The sequence below is a fragment of the Malaclemys terrapin genome, chromosome 5, assembly GCF_027887155.1.
Source record: "Malaclemys terrapin pileata isolate rMalTer1 chromosome 5, rMalTer1.hap1, whole genome shotgun sequence".
Taxonomy (NCBI): domain Eukaryota; kingdom Metazoa; phylum Chordata; order Testudines; family Emydidae; genus Malaclemys; species Malaclemys terrapin.
Window position 1 is genome coordinate 39,665,113 of NC_071509.1, and position 12,726 is coordinate 39,677,838.

Genomic DNA, 12,726 nt, shown 5'->3' on the forward strand with positions numbered 1-12,726 from the left:
CCGATTCTTCTTATTATTTCCTCGTCACTAGTATCTTGGCTGATGGTACTTCCAAGATACGTAAAATTGTCCACCTTCTCCAGTTTCTCTTCTTCAATTTTGATTTCTGTCTCTATAGTCCCCATTAACATGACTTTACATTGCTTTGCATTGTATCTCAAACCTATCTTCTCCATTACTTCTTTTACTTGGTTTGTGCATTTTTGTAGTCTGTTGGCATCTTCACTGATAAGAGTGATGTCATCAGCAAAGCCTATATCAAATAGCCTGGAATTGTTCCATTTTAGGCCATATGTATCACCGTTGCATTGTTTTAATCCATAGTTGATGACTAGCATAAACAAAAAAGGAGACAGGACGCACCCCTGACTTACACTTGTCTTGATGCTGAATGGCTTACTCAATCTATTTTCCATTTTAATGCAGCATTTTGAGTTGGTGTAGAATGCCTTCATTATGTTAATTAATTTTGTTGGAATTCCATATTGTTCCACAATTTTCCACATTGTTTCTCTGTTTACACTATCGAATGCCTTTTGAAAGTCCACAAGATTGATGGCAAGCCTGCCTTGGAATTCAATTGTATTCTCACTAATATATCTCAGAGTGAAAATAGCATCTGTGCACAATCTCCCTTGTCTAAATCCAGATTGTTGTTCACGTAGGATGGTATCCATCTTTCTTTTCATTCTGTTCAGGAGGTCTGATGCTAATTCTTTTCCTGTGAAAGATAGAAGTGCTACTCCCCTCCAATTTGAACAACTGTTTAGATCACCTTTCTTTGGTAACTTGCTTATGATAATAAGGGTCCATTATTCCGGCACTTTCTCCTCCATCCATATTTTGTTACACAGTGAATAGGTAACTGATTCCACATCTTCACTTCCATATTTAAGCATCTCAGGATGAATGGCATCCAAACCAAGTACCTTGTTTTTTTTCAGCTTCTGCAATGCTTTTTTTTCTTCTTTGATTTTTACCTCAGATACATCTATGTCTAAGTCTAATGGTTTATCATTGTTAAATTCCAGTCTTGTAATTGGTTCTGGTTAGTTTAGCACTTCTTTGAAAAAAGAACAGGAGTACTTGTGGCACCTTAGAGACTAACAAATTTATTAGAGCATAAGCTTTCGTGGGTACTGCCGGTGCCATAAGTACTCCTGTTCTTTTTGTGGATATAGACTATCACGGCTGCTACTTTGAAACCTGCCACTTCTTTGAAGTGTTCCACCCATCTATTTTCTTTTTCCTCCTGTGTTTTCAAAATTTCTCCTTGTTTCCCTTTCACTGGGACATGTCTGAATTTTCATCCATATCCTATTAACTGTTTCATGGTTGTTTAGACTGTTCTTTTATTGTTTCTTTCCCCTGCTTGTTCAGCTTCACTAGCCTTACTTTCTATCCAATTTCACTTATCTTTTTTGCATTGTTTCTTTACTGCTTTGTCAAGGTTACTGTAGGTTTGTTTTGTTTCTTCAGTTGCATGTTGTAGTACTAGAGCCTTTTGTTTTCTTCTTCTGTCTATAATTTTCCATGTTTCATCTGAGATCCACTGTTCATTGCTTACTCTCTTTCTAACAATAATCTTTTCAGCTGCTTCTAGCATAGCTGTTTTGGAAAAAAAAAACAGTATTTTCCCCCTTCCAATTCAAGATCTTTAAGGGCCTCAAACCTATACTTGACCTCTATCTGGTACTCTTTTTGTATCCTGCAATCTTGTAGTTTCTGTGTATTGAATAATCTGAGTTTGTGTTCTGTCTTTTTAAGCGCTTTAAACTTCAATTTGATGTTTGCTTTCAGCAAATCGTGATCTCTCCCTATATTTGCTCCTCTGAATACTCTTGTGTCTAACATGGATGTTTTCCATCTCTGACTAACACTGATATAGTCTACCTCATTTTTTGTATGGCCATCTGGTGAAACCCATGTCTTTTTGTGTATGTTTTTATGTTGGAAGAAAGAATTGCAGATGCTAAGATAGTTTTCGGCACAAAATTCAAGAAGTCTAGTGCCATTATCTGTTGTTGTTCCAATTGTATGTGCTCCAGTTGACTGTTTCCCTGCTTCTTCTTTCATTTCTGATTTGGGCATTAAAATCTCCCATAACCAGGATAAGATCGTGGTTTGATATTTCTTTCATTACATCGTTCAATTCTGTATAGTGTCTCTCTTTGTCCTCTTCATCTGCATCATTTGTTGGACCATATGCCTGGACTATGGTGCACTTAATGTGCCAAGAGTGGAATCTAGCTGCCAGTAGCTTATCTGATATTGGCTACCAATTCATAAGTGATTTCTATTCAGTGCTATTCATGATGATTCCTACACCTCTCTCATGTTTGGTTCCCCTGAATATACCATTGTTTTTCCTCCAGATGTTATCATACCTTGGTCTTTCCAACTAACGTCACAAAGTCCTATCCATTTCTTTGATTACCTGTGCTACTTTCCCTGCACTATTTAGAGTTTGTACATTCCAGGTCTCTATGGATGTACTCTTTTTGGCCGTCAGAATTTGGACCATCGAGTGGGTGACTTCCCGATGGATTTGATCATCCACTGTCATATGCACATCTGAATGCTTTCCATCCTCCTCAGGCCTTGATTTTTGGTTTATATGCGTAGTTTCTGTAGCTAGCGCCATTGACCAACCCTCCTCCTTTTTGATCCAGGCTTGGGACCAGCACTGGCCAATCAATATTTTCATTGTAGTTTTCACAATAGAAAATAAGTTCCAAAAGGCCAAAGTTGAAATTGGGCTGCTGAAAGCAAACTACTGCTTTCCTCTTATTTCTCTGTGATGTACTTCCTCTTATTTCTCTGTGATGTACTGCTTTTCCTAATGTGCTGCTTATCTCATATTTCCTTAGGTCACTAAAATATTGTCTTTAATTGAAATGTAAAATGAAGGTACAACTAGGTTATGCAGCTATTATACTATTGGTGAAGGAAGGCACTCAGGATTTGAACTTGCAACACACACTTTCTCACATCCTGCTGTGGGATAGAAATGACAATGGAAACCACATAAGAGCTGCTTCTGTTGCAGTGTTCATATACTATGCCTAGTTAACAGTAGGTAAGAGTTTAGTGATCAGTCAAGACCCAGCTGCCTGTGTACTGAAATATATGCGGTTGTTCCTTGTTTTCTAATTATCCAAATATCTGTGGCAGGAAGGGAATTGCCAATCTATATTCATTTTTTAGGACATCCAAAAATCAGCTGCTAGGTATTATACTAATTTTGTCAAGGGTAAACTCATCTTAACTTAGGATACTAATGGATTTCTTGGAAAGACAATGTCTTTTACCAGAAATCAATGATGTGGGCCAATAAAAATATGTAGTAATTTCACAGAACAATTGCATCACTTGATGAATTTTTTTCCACTTAATTTAACAGAAGACTCAAAAATGCTCCTTGGAAACTGTCAGACTAGAGGCTGAATTGCAGATGCAATCAAGATAAAATGTATTGTAAACAACAATATTGTTATTCTGGGAGAAATTGCTGAGGTACACAACATTTGAATGTACTTCAAAATAGGTTATATTGGTTCTTTGTCAGGCAAATTTAATTGGCCTGGCTTGAGGTCCATTTGCTACCTCAGTTTCTCCCTCTTTGCATAGATGTTGATGTCACATAACACCCCTTCTTTGTGTCTCTATTATTAACATAAAGTTAAAAAATAAATCCCAAAACTTCCACCCAGACTTCCTAGCTGAGTCATAACCCTTGGTGCAGGGTTCTCAGTCCTATCCTTGCTAAGGCTTTTCTCCAGTAGACTTCCTCAGGTTTTTGGAAAATTTCAGCCAAAAAGCCACTTCAGAGAATGAAACTAGGGAAAAATACATTTTTCTAATGTTATAAAATTACAGCAACCAATTATTTTAGAAGCTCTAGTGTCCCCATGCTTGTAAGATGGAAATGAAATTTGGCAAGGGAGGCACCTTTGTGTCAGGGATGTGCCTTTGTTGTTTCTATAAACCTGCCCAAAATTGGTCAAATTGTAAGTCTTTGAAAAACCACAGTTCATACATGCTCAGTAGAAATTTTCTAGAGCTTAATTCCCCAAAGATTCCATCTGCATTGAGTATGCTGTACTGCAGGGGACTGAGCAGGACTTTTCCTGAAATTGCAATTTCCAGCTGCCCTGGACGGGGCCAGGTCTGGCTTCAGGCACCAGAACAGAGAGCACAGAAAGGAGATAGTGTCTCGTGCTCTATATGCCACCCCTTGCTGTGCTGAGGCAGAATGGAGGAGGAATCAAATGCAGAGGAGAGCTGTGGATGGAATATCCTGGGACAAGGATTCTGAGAGAGGAAGACTGAGTCTGGAAGCTACAGGGGGCGGGTTGGGTAGGGAGAGGGAAACTGAAATTTGGAGTTGGAGAAGAAGCTGGGACTGGATGGGTAAGAAGACTGGAGTTGGGAACCAGTAGGGCAGTAGTAAGGAAGTGAGATCTGATGAAAGGCCAGAGTATGGGGGAGAAATGGTACCAGCTTGGCAAAGAGACTGAGAAAAGAAGGTAAAGAGGAGGACACTGAGATTGGATGGGAAGCTCAAGGAAGTAAACTAGGACTGGGAATCAGTAGGTAGAGGGAATATGGGTCTGGGGGGGTGAAGGCACACATAATATGAGGAGTCAGGAGGGGGCAATTGGAACTGGATGAACAAGGAGCCTGGGACTGGCATGGGAAGACTAGAACAACATAAGCAAAGAAACTGCCATGAGAAGCCTGAGGAATAGAAACTGTGCCTGGCTAAGTGAGAAGAATTAAATTGGAATGGGGAATGGGGGAGGGGAGAAGAGACAGAATTGGGACAGAAGCAGACTGGAGGGGAATGTGCAGAAGGGCTCAAATTTGGGGTAAATGGACAGAAAAGTCTGTACCCATTCAAGAACACTCCCTTGCAGATTCTGGAATGGAACCCAAGATTCTTGACTCTCACCATTCCTCTTCTGACAGCAAATATCTGTGAAATCCTTTGACAACATGTCCCATTCCCCTCTAGACCTGATCCACAAAGAGGATTACCACCTCCTATTGCTAATATTTGCTTCATAAGTTCAAATGGCAGAGGTCTGCATGGTGGATCTAAAGGATGCTACCCTGCTGATCAACCATATGAATGTCAATATGATACCTCATTATTGAATGAGTTTTTCTGTTGTTTCCAGTTTGCTTTTTTATAAATCGAGTAAATCACCTGTCAAACTATGCTAAAAGAACATTATTCAAGTTGGAAAGCCAAGCACTCAAAAATTAGGAAATGCCAAAATGAAGGTTGCCCATGCAATCTTAATTTGACTTCCTTTGTATGGGGAGATTTTGGTGGACCAGCAAAATACCTGCACCACTACTGATAACTGGAATATCGATTATCATGCTTATGGCCAAAAACAGCTAAATCAGTAGATCTTAACAGGCCTCTGCAACAGCCTTAGCATATATAAGCAAGAAGCCAGGAGGGAAGGGAGTTAAGAGGGGAGCCTACATCCTTCTTGATAAGATCTCTGTTGAGATTGTTGAGATATGTGTTTTAGAAAAACAGGAATCTTATCTATATCTGCCCTTTGGGATGTATTTGTCAGGCTCCTCAAACATAAGGGCCCTGCAAAAAACCACAGCTGTCTAATTAATGGTTTGAAGAAACCTCTTGCTTAACCTCTGAAATTGTTTGCTTAACAATTTTCTTTTTATTGACATGTTATTGTTACACTAACACAAATATATAAGGGGAGGAAGTATGAGGTAGGTGGGCTCTTTAGGGACACTTCATGGACACAGTTTAGGGTCCCCAATGGTAGATGGAAAGATGGACCAATTGGATGGCTATCATTGTACCACTCAAAGTACCTTGAGTACCAAAGTACCTTGTCCCAAAGGCTGTTCCAGACTTCAGTAATTATTGATTTTTGGGGTGTTTTATTAACATGTTGCAGACCTGTGTAAGTGCTTGAGACTAAAATAAAGTAGATTCTTAAGAGAAAGCACTCTTGTATTGTACTGTTTATGCCAGCCACCTATTGGTTGGATGGCCATGTCTCCATTGATTTATTTCCTGCCACCGCTTCACTGAGAGTAATAGCTAGCAAGAGCTTGGGGTTTTAAGACTACCGTAACACTTATGCATATGCATTATGGTATAGTCTTAAATTAAATTATCACATACTATTCTTCCATAGTACCACAGCCACATTCAGTGGACTGAATAGATGGTACTCATTTAGTGAGAAGCTATTCAATATTTTGTTTTCTTCTCATTGTTCAATGTGTTAATTATTAATTTCCTCCTGCGCTTTTCTAAAGCACTCATAATTATAGTATGTGAGCATTTCAAAAACATTAATTAATTTATTTTTACAACAGATTTGAGAATATAATATAATCCCCATATTTTAAAAAGGGAAGAAAGAGAACCCAGGGAACTACAGACCGGTCAGTCTCACTTCAGTCCCCGGCAAAGTCATGAAGCAGGTCCTCAAGAAATCAATTTTGAAGCACTTGGAGGAGAGGAAGGTGATCAGGAACAGTCAACATGGATTCACCAAGGACAAGTCATGCCTAACCAACCTGATTGCCTTCTATGATGAGAAAACTGGCTTTGTTGATATGGGGAAAGTGGTAGATGTGATATATCTTGATTTTAGCAAAGCTTTTGATACAGTCTCCCACACTGTTCCCACAATGAGCTATTGATTATTACCCGTTGAGCCCGATGATCTATCCACCTTATAGTTCATTCATCCAGCCCATGCTCCTTTAACTTGCTGGCAAGAATACTGTAGAAGACTATATCCAAAGCTTTGCTAAAGTCAAGGAATAACACATCCACCGCTTTCTCCTCATCCACAAAGCCAGTTATCTCATCATAGAAGGCAATCAGGATAGGTTAGGCATGACTTGCCCTTGGTGAATTCATGTTGACTGTTCCTGATCACTTCCCTCTCCTCTAAGTGCTTCAAAATTGATTTCTTGAGGACCTGCTCCATGATTTTTCTAGGGACTGGAGTGAGGCTGACTGGCCTGTTGTTTGCCAGATCCTCCTTCTTCCCTTTTTAAAAGATGAGCACTACATTAGCCTTTTTCCAGTTATCCGGGACCTCCAGGAGTTTTCAAAGATAATGGCCAATGGTTCTGCAATCACATCCACCAACTCCTTTAGCACCCTCGGACACAGTGCATGAGGAGAGGCTGAAGGAACTGGGGTTATTTAGTCTGCAGAAGAAAAGAGTGAGGGTGGATTTGATAGCAGCCTTCAACTACCTGAAGGGGGGTCCAAAGAGGATGGAGCTAGGCTGTTCTCAGTGGTGGCAGATGACAGAACAAGAAGCAATGGTCTCAAGTTGCAGTGGGGGAGGTCTAGGTTGGATATTAGGAAACACTATTTCACTAGGAGGGTGGTGAAGCACTGGAATGGGTTACCTAGGGAGGTGGTGGAATCTCCTTCCTTAGAGGTTTTTAATGCCCAGCTTGACAAAGCCCTGGCTGGGATGATTTAGTTGGTGTTGGTCCTGCTTTGAGCAGGGGATTGGATGACCTCCTGAGGTCTCTTCGAACCCTAATATTCTATGATTCTATGATATGATGAGGTATTTTGGTCACAAAGACAGATAAAGGTCAAAAGTAACCATTAACTTTGGGTGCCAAATTAGAAAAAAACATAGAACCTGATTTTACAGAGACTGTAGTGTTATATAGCACTTTATATGTTCAAGCACAGGTCCCATTGATTTCAGTGCCGTGAATGCTCAACATTTCTGCAAATCAGATTACCAGGTCTCAAGTCAAGAAAACAGAAAATGAGGAACACATAATCAGTAACCAGATGTGAAAATTTTGATTTAAGTGACTTGTCCAGCCTCACATAGGAACTCTGTGGCAGAGGCAATGATAGAATCAAAGTCCCCAGGGCAGCATTCTGATACTAGAGAAATTCCTAAGACTCCATTTCGGATTCCTAGCTTTTATTTTGAATGAGCAAGAGTCTTTCCACAATTGGATGAAAGCTGCAGGTCACATAGCACTAAAAATAGAATTGGTGGGAAAACCAAAGTAGGGAAAAAGTTAGCAGATCATAACTCTGAGGTAAACAACAATGATTGACAGATGACGGAAATAATGGTCAAATGGAGTGACTGACATATAACCCTACAGTGAAGTAGGGTATAAAAAAGCAGCGGCAGCTGATAGCAGAGAGGTTGAGAATGCAGCTGAGCAGAGCTGAGAAGGCTGAGCGTGGGAAGAAGAAGCAAGCAGAAGAAGGAAAGGATGCAGCAGAGGAGTGAGAAAGGAAACAAGGGGAAGATACTGTGCTGTGAGTTGCATAACTCTATCAGACAAAGGAATAGTTAGTTACAGTTACAGCATAGCATAGCTAGTATATATATATGGGGGGTTAATACAAATATATGTATGTGTGTTGATTGTGAGAGGTTTTTATATACGAAAAACTTAATGAACATCTAAAAATTGCTGTCAGCTACTTGTGAATGACGGGTTTCAGAGTAGCAGCAGTGTTAGTCTGTATCCGCAAAAAGAACAGGAGTACTTGTGGCACCTTAGAGACTAACACATTTATTTGAGCATAAGCTTTCGTGGACTACAGCCCACTTCACCAGATGCATAGAATGGAACATATAGTAAGAAATATATATATACATACAGAGAACATGAAAAGGTGGAAGTAGCCATACCGACTGTAAGAGGCTAATTAATTAAGATGAGGTATTATCAGCAGGAGAAAAAAAAAACTTTTGTAGTGATAATCAAGATGGACGCAGGGAGCAGCCACTTAGAATCATTTCAAACTATTATGCAATGTTGTTTGAGGTGCTCTTTAACTTGTTATAAGGGATTTGTGTTTAGATTGTTATTGTGTCAAGGAGTTGTTATTAGTACCGATAAAGGGTGCCTTGTTTTGAAACACTGCTTGTGTCAATCATTTATCAGAAGGCTGTATCCATGTCCTCCAGGTATTTCCTTAGCGTCCCTGGATACCCATACCTTAAGAGAATAAATTGGTTAATTAATAAGTGGTCTGTTTTGAAGGAAACCTTAATAAGCCTGAGAGGGAGCAATAGATGAGCAGGTGCAGGGGCCATGGGGAAGAGGTGGGGCAGGGGCTGGAGCAGCATGCAGATGTGCAAGGCACCAGGAAATTTGGTGCCCAAATTTCCTGGTGCCCTACACAGCTGCGTGCTTTGCGTATGGGTAGGGACAGCCCTGCTGCCATTGATCCCTCCCCGTTGTAGTACTGGATTGATCTATAGGCCAGAGTGTCTGACTAGTTGTAGAGATAAACAGGGCCACTCTGGCGCCTTTCCTTTTGGGGGAGGGTGCCAGTGCTTAACCATCTGGTCCTGTGGATGCTCTGGCAGCAGTTCAACACCTTGTGCCTGTCCCCAGGGACTGTGGCCAGCCTCCAGAAGAAGATCCTGGACTTTATTGGCTGGGGATGTACTGAGACTCTGGGAGGGTGGACAAAGCCTGGTCTTCATCCACAGCCAGGTCCAGGTGTTCCGCTTTAAAGCCCTTCAGGGACTTCTTTATAGTACAGTTAGTCCAGCATGGAGCTTGCTGGCATACTCCTTCCTCTGCCACCTCCAAGGGCTCGAATACGACAGACAGCTCTTTTATCTCCAGCGAAGAGGTTTGTCCTTAGACCTATCTGAGCTGTGGAGGGAACACGAACTCTGTCATTTCCTAATTTTTAAGTGTTTGACATTGCAACCATAATAATGTTTTCTTAAAGCGTGAGAAAGAGAGAGAAAGAGAGATAATTGTCTTATTTCTATATATATGATCATGGAAATTCAAGTGCAGAGATTGGTCACTACAGTACACTGAGTACAGAACACTGGATATAATCCTTAATGCATATTTTTTTTAAATTCTGTTTAATGTTTTTTTGTATGATTGACACAGGTATATTTTTATTGCATACCATAATTATCATTGTGTGTAATGAAATAGATATGCTTTTGGAATTGTATTTTTTAGCTGTTATTTCTATGACAATTCCCTCACAAGACAATTATTTTTAAGTTTCACTGAAACCTCTAAGGCAAATCAACATTGAGTAGGTAATTCATATTACAACAAAATTACATTAGAACTTTATTTTCCTAAATTTATTTGCCATTATCTCAGCATCAGTTCAATCAGTTACTTAATTAAATTCATACTTAGTCTCAATTACTAACAAAGAATTGTCAATTTCATGTATGATAATGAATTAAATTGTATTGTCATTGTGGAGTAACCTGATGGTATTCATGTAATTCAGCTGCAAAAATTAATATTAGTGTCCATGTCTGACAGAGGTGACTGGCTGGCTGCTTATTTTCCTGCTATAATGAAAATAAAATAAGGACATGTTTTCCTACTGAAGGTTTTAAGTAGTGGCATTTGAGCAGAAAGTGAACGGTGAGATAAGAAGAGAAAGAGACTCACAATAAGTAAGACGTATATTTTCCACATCAGTGCACAGGGAGGAGAGCTGGGCATATGTTTCAACTTAAACTTGTTTCACCAAAACTACTGATTCGGACCAACCCAAATATTCTGAGAATTTCTGTCAAATTGATCAAATGTTTATGGTTGAAAAAAAAAGTTAAAAAATCTGAAAAATGGAAACATAAAAATTATTTTCATCAGAAGGGGGAAATATTAAATATACATCTATATAATATACAACATATTCATTTTATAGGCCTCATATACCTTCCTAAGCATGAGTATTTCACTTGGCAGAAGTTTGTTGAAAGGACATTGCCTGATTCTTTCAAAGACTAAAAAAGTTTTGAAGAATTAGCAGCAACACCACTCTTCCAAGTATAGCAGTCAGTGGCAAACTAATGAACAGTATGTCTTACTGATATAAGCCTTAGTGGCAGTGTACTATGTGTCATACTTCTCTAAAATGTTTATTAGGAGAAAATATTCTATTTGCTCACACTCTACAGAGTAGGGAAAAACAAGGAAAGTTATTTCCTCTGGGATATTTTACTGTCTCTATTGACTATGCACATAGGGCCATAATAGCATTTAACTAAAGATCCCCGATGAAATAAAGAGCCCCATAAATTCTAAAGCAGAGATATGCCAGTAGCAGAACACCTGCTACAGACATCTTCCAGTGGATAACTGTAAAAAACTCACTGCTTGTAGGTAATAACCCACAGGCAATGAGTGCTCAAAATAGCTTTTGAATTTGATAACTTTGTACAAGACCTGATGCAACGTGATGTGTGCACTACGTTGTATCACCAATTTAAAGAAATTCTGTGAGGTTTTCTTTGTTTGTTTTTTATATAAGCAACAATGTATTTCCCATAATAATGCATTTTCCATAATAAAGCACATTTACCCAGCTACTTGCATTTTAAACAAACATTAGGCACATCAGGTGATAACTGACTGTGGCCTTAAAGACCACATAATAATTTACAAAAGTATACAAAATAATTTTTACAGATTCAGACTAACACGGCTACCCCTCTGATACATAATAATTTACAGATGCCCCAACTCAACGAGATTATGAGAGTGGATTGGTAGAGATAGTGTGCACATGAGAATACTTTTTTGTATTATATTATGGAATTATTTTAGTTCTCAGATGATCACAATATATTTCCTGATTTATTGAATTGTATGGTATGGACAATGAGAGGTTTCCTCAGGAAAGATGACTTATGATGCCAGCTTTGAATCTTTCCATTTCACAGAAACTATTTTCAAATGCAGCTCACCCTTGTACCTAAAGTGTGAAAGACACTCTCTGCAATGTAATATATATATATTCACTGTGTCAGCATATTTAGTGAGGCTTTTCAATTTTTGCCTTGCAAAGTATGTCATGTGCTTAAGATGTTCCTGTTCCTATTTAACCTGGCCATATCAATCATCTCCAATATATTTATACACATATAGAAATGCACACACTTCATTTAAAAAAAATTAAGAAAGGACTGATGAACAGAAAGGCCAAAGCAATGTGCCAGAGAAGGTATGGGATTTCTTTGCTAAGGAGATATATCTGATAGGGTAAGAGACAATCAAATAAATACATATGAAACAGATTACAAGCAACTGAATTATGGGGCTCAATTGAGAGGTTCTAACGATGTAAACCATGACAGTAAAACCCGATTGCTTTACGCATTCCCTGGAATCCCAAATTGAAATTGTAGCCTCATAATATAATATTTTCCTGTTTGTTGCATAACATTTCTCTGTCTAACTCTTGGATCCATGACCTGCAAAGTTCAAGCTCTCTTTCAGCTCACACTTTTAACATTACCCCCTCTCTTCTTCCCAGATTCTCATCTTCTATTCACTTTTACTCCTGCTCTCTTCCTCTCTTCTATGCTAGCTCCTCCTGTTCCTTTGCTCTCTGCACTTCTTTTTCATCATTTTCTCTCTCCCTTCTCTCTGCTGAAGCTTCCTTCTCCTCCTGGATCATTTCCAGTGGTTGTCTCTCAAGTGGTCCTCTTCTCTCTTCATCACTAAATTTGGCTTTCATTTATAAGCTTGGCACTTCCTCTGGATGTGGTGGAACAGCCCCTTTCTCCTGTTTCAATAGCATCTCCAAATGCTCTAAAATGGATTTGTGTCATTGTTTGCATGGCTATTGATGTAACTTTTCCAAAGATCATTTCATAGTCTGTGAGGGATGTCCCATCTGTGAATTATAAATCATATGAACAGTGTTGT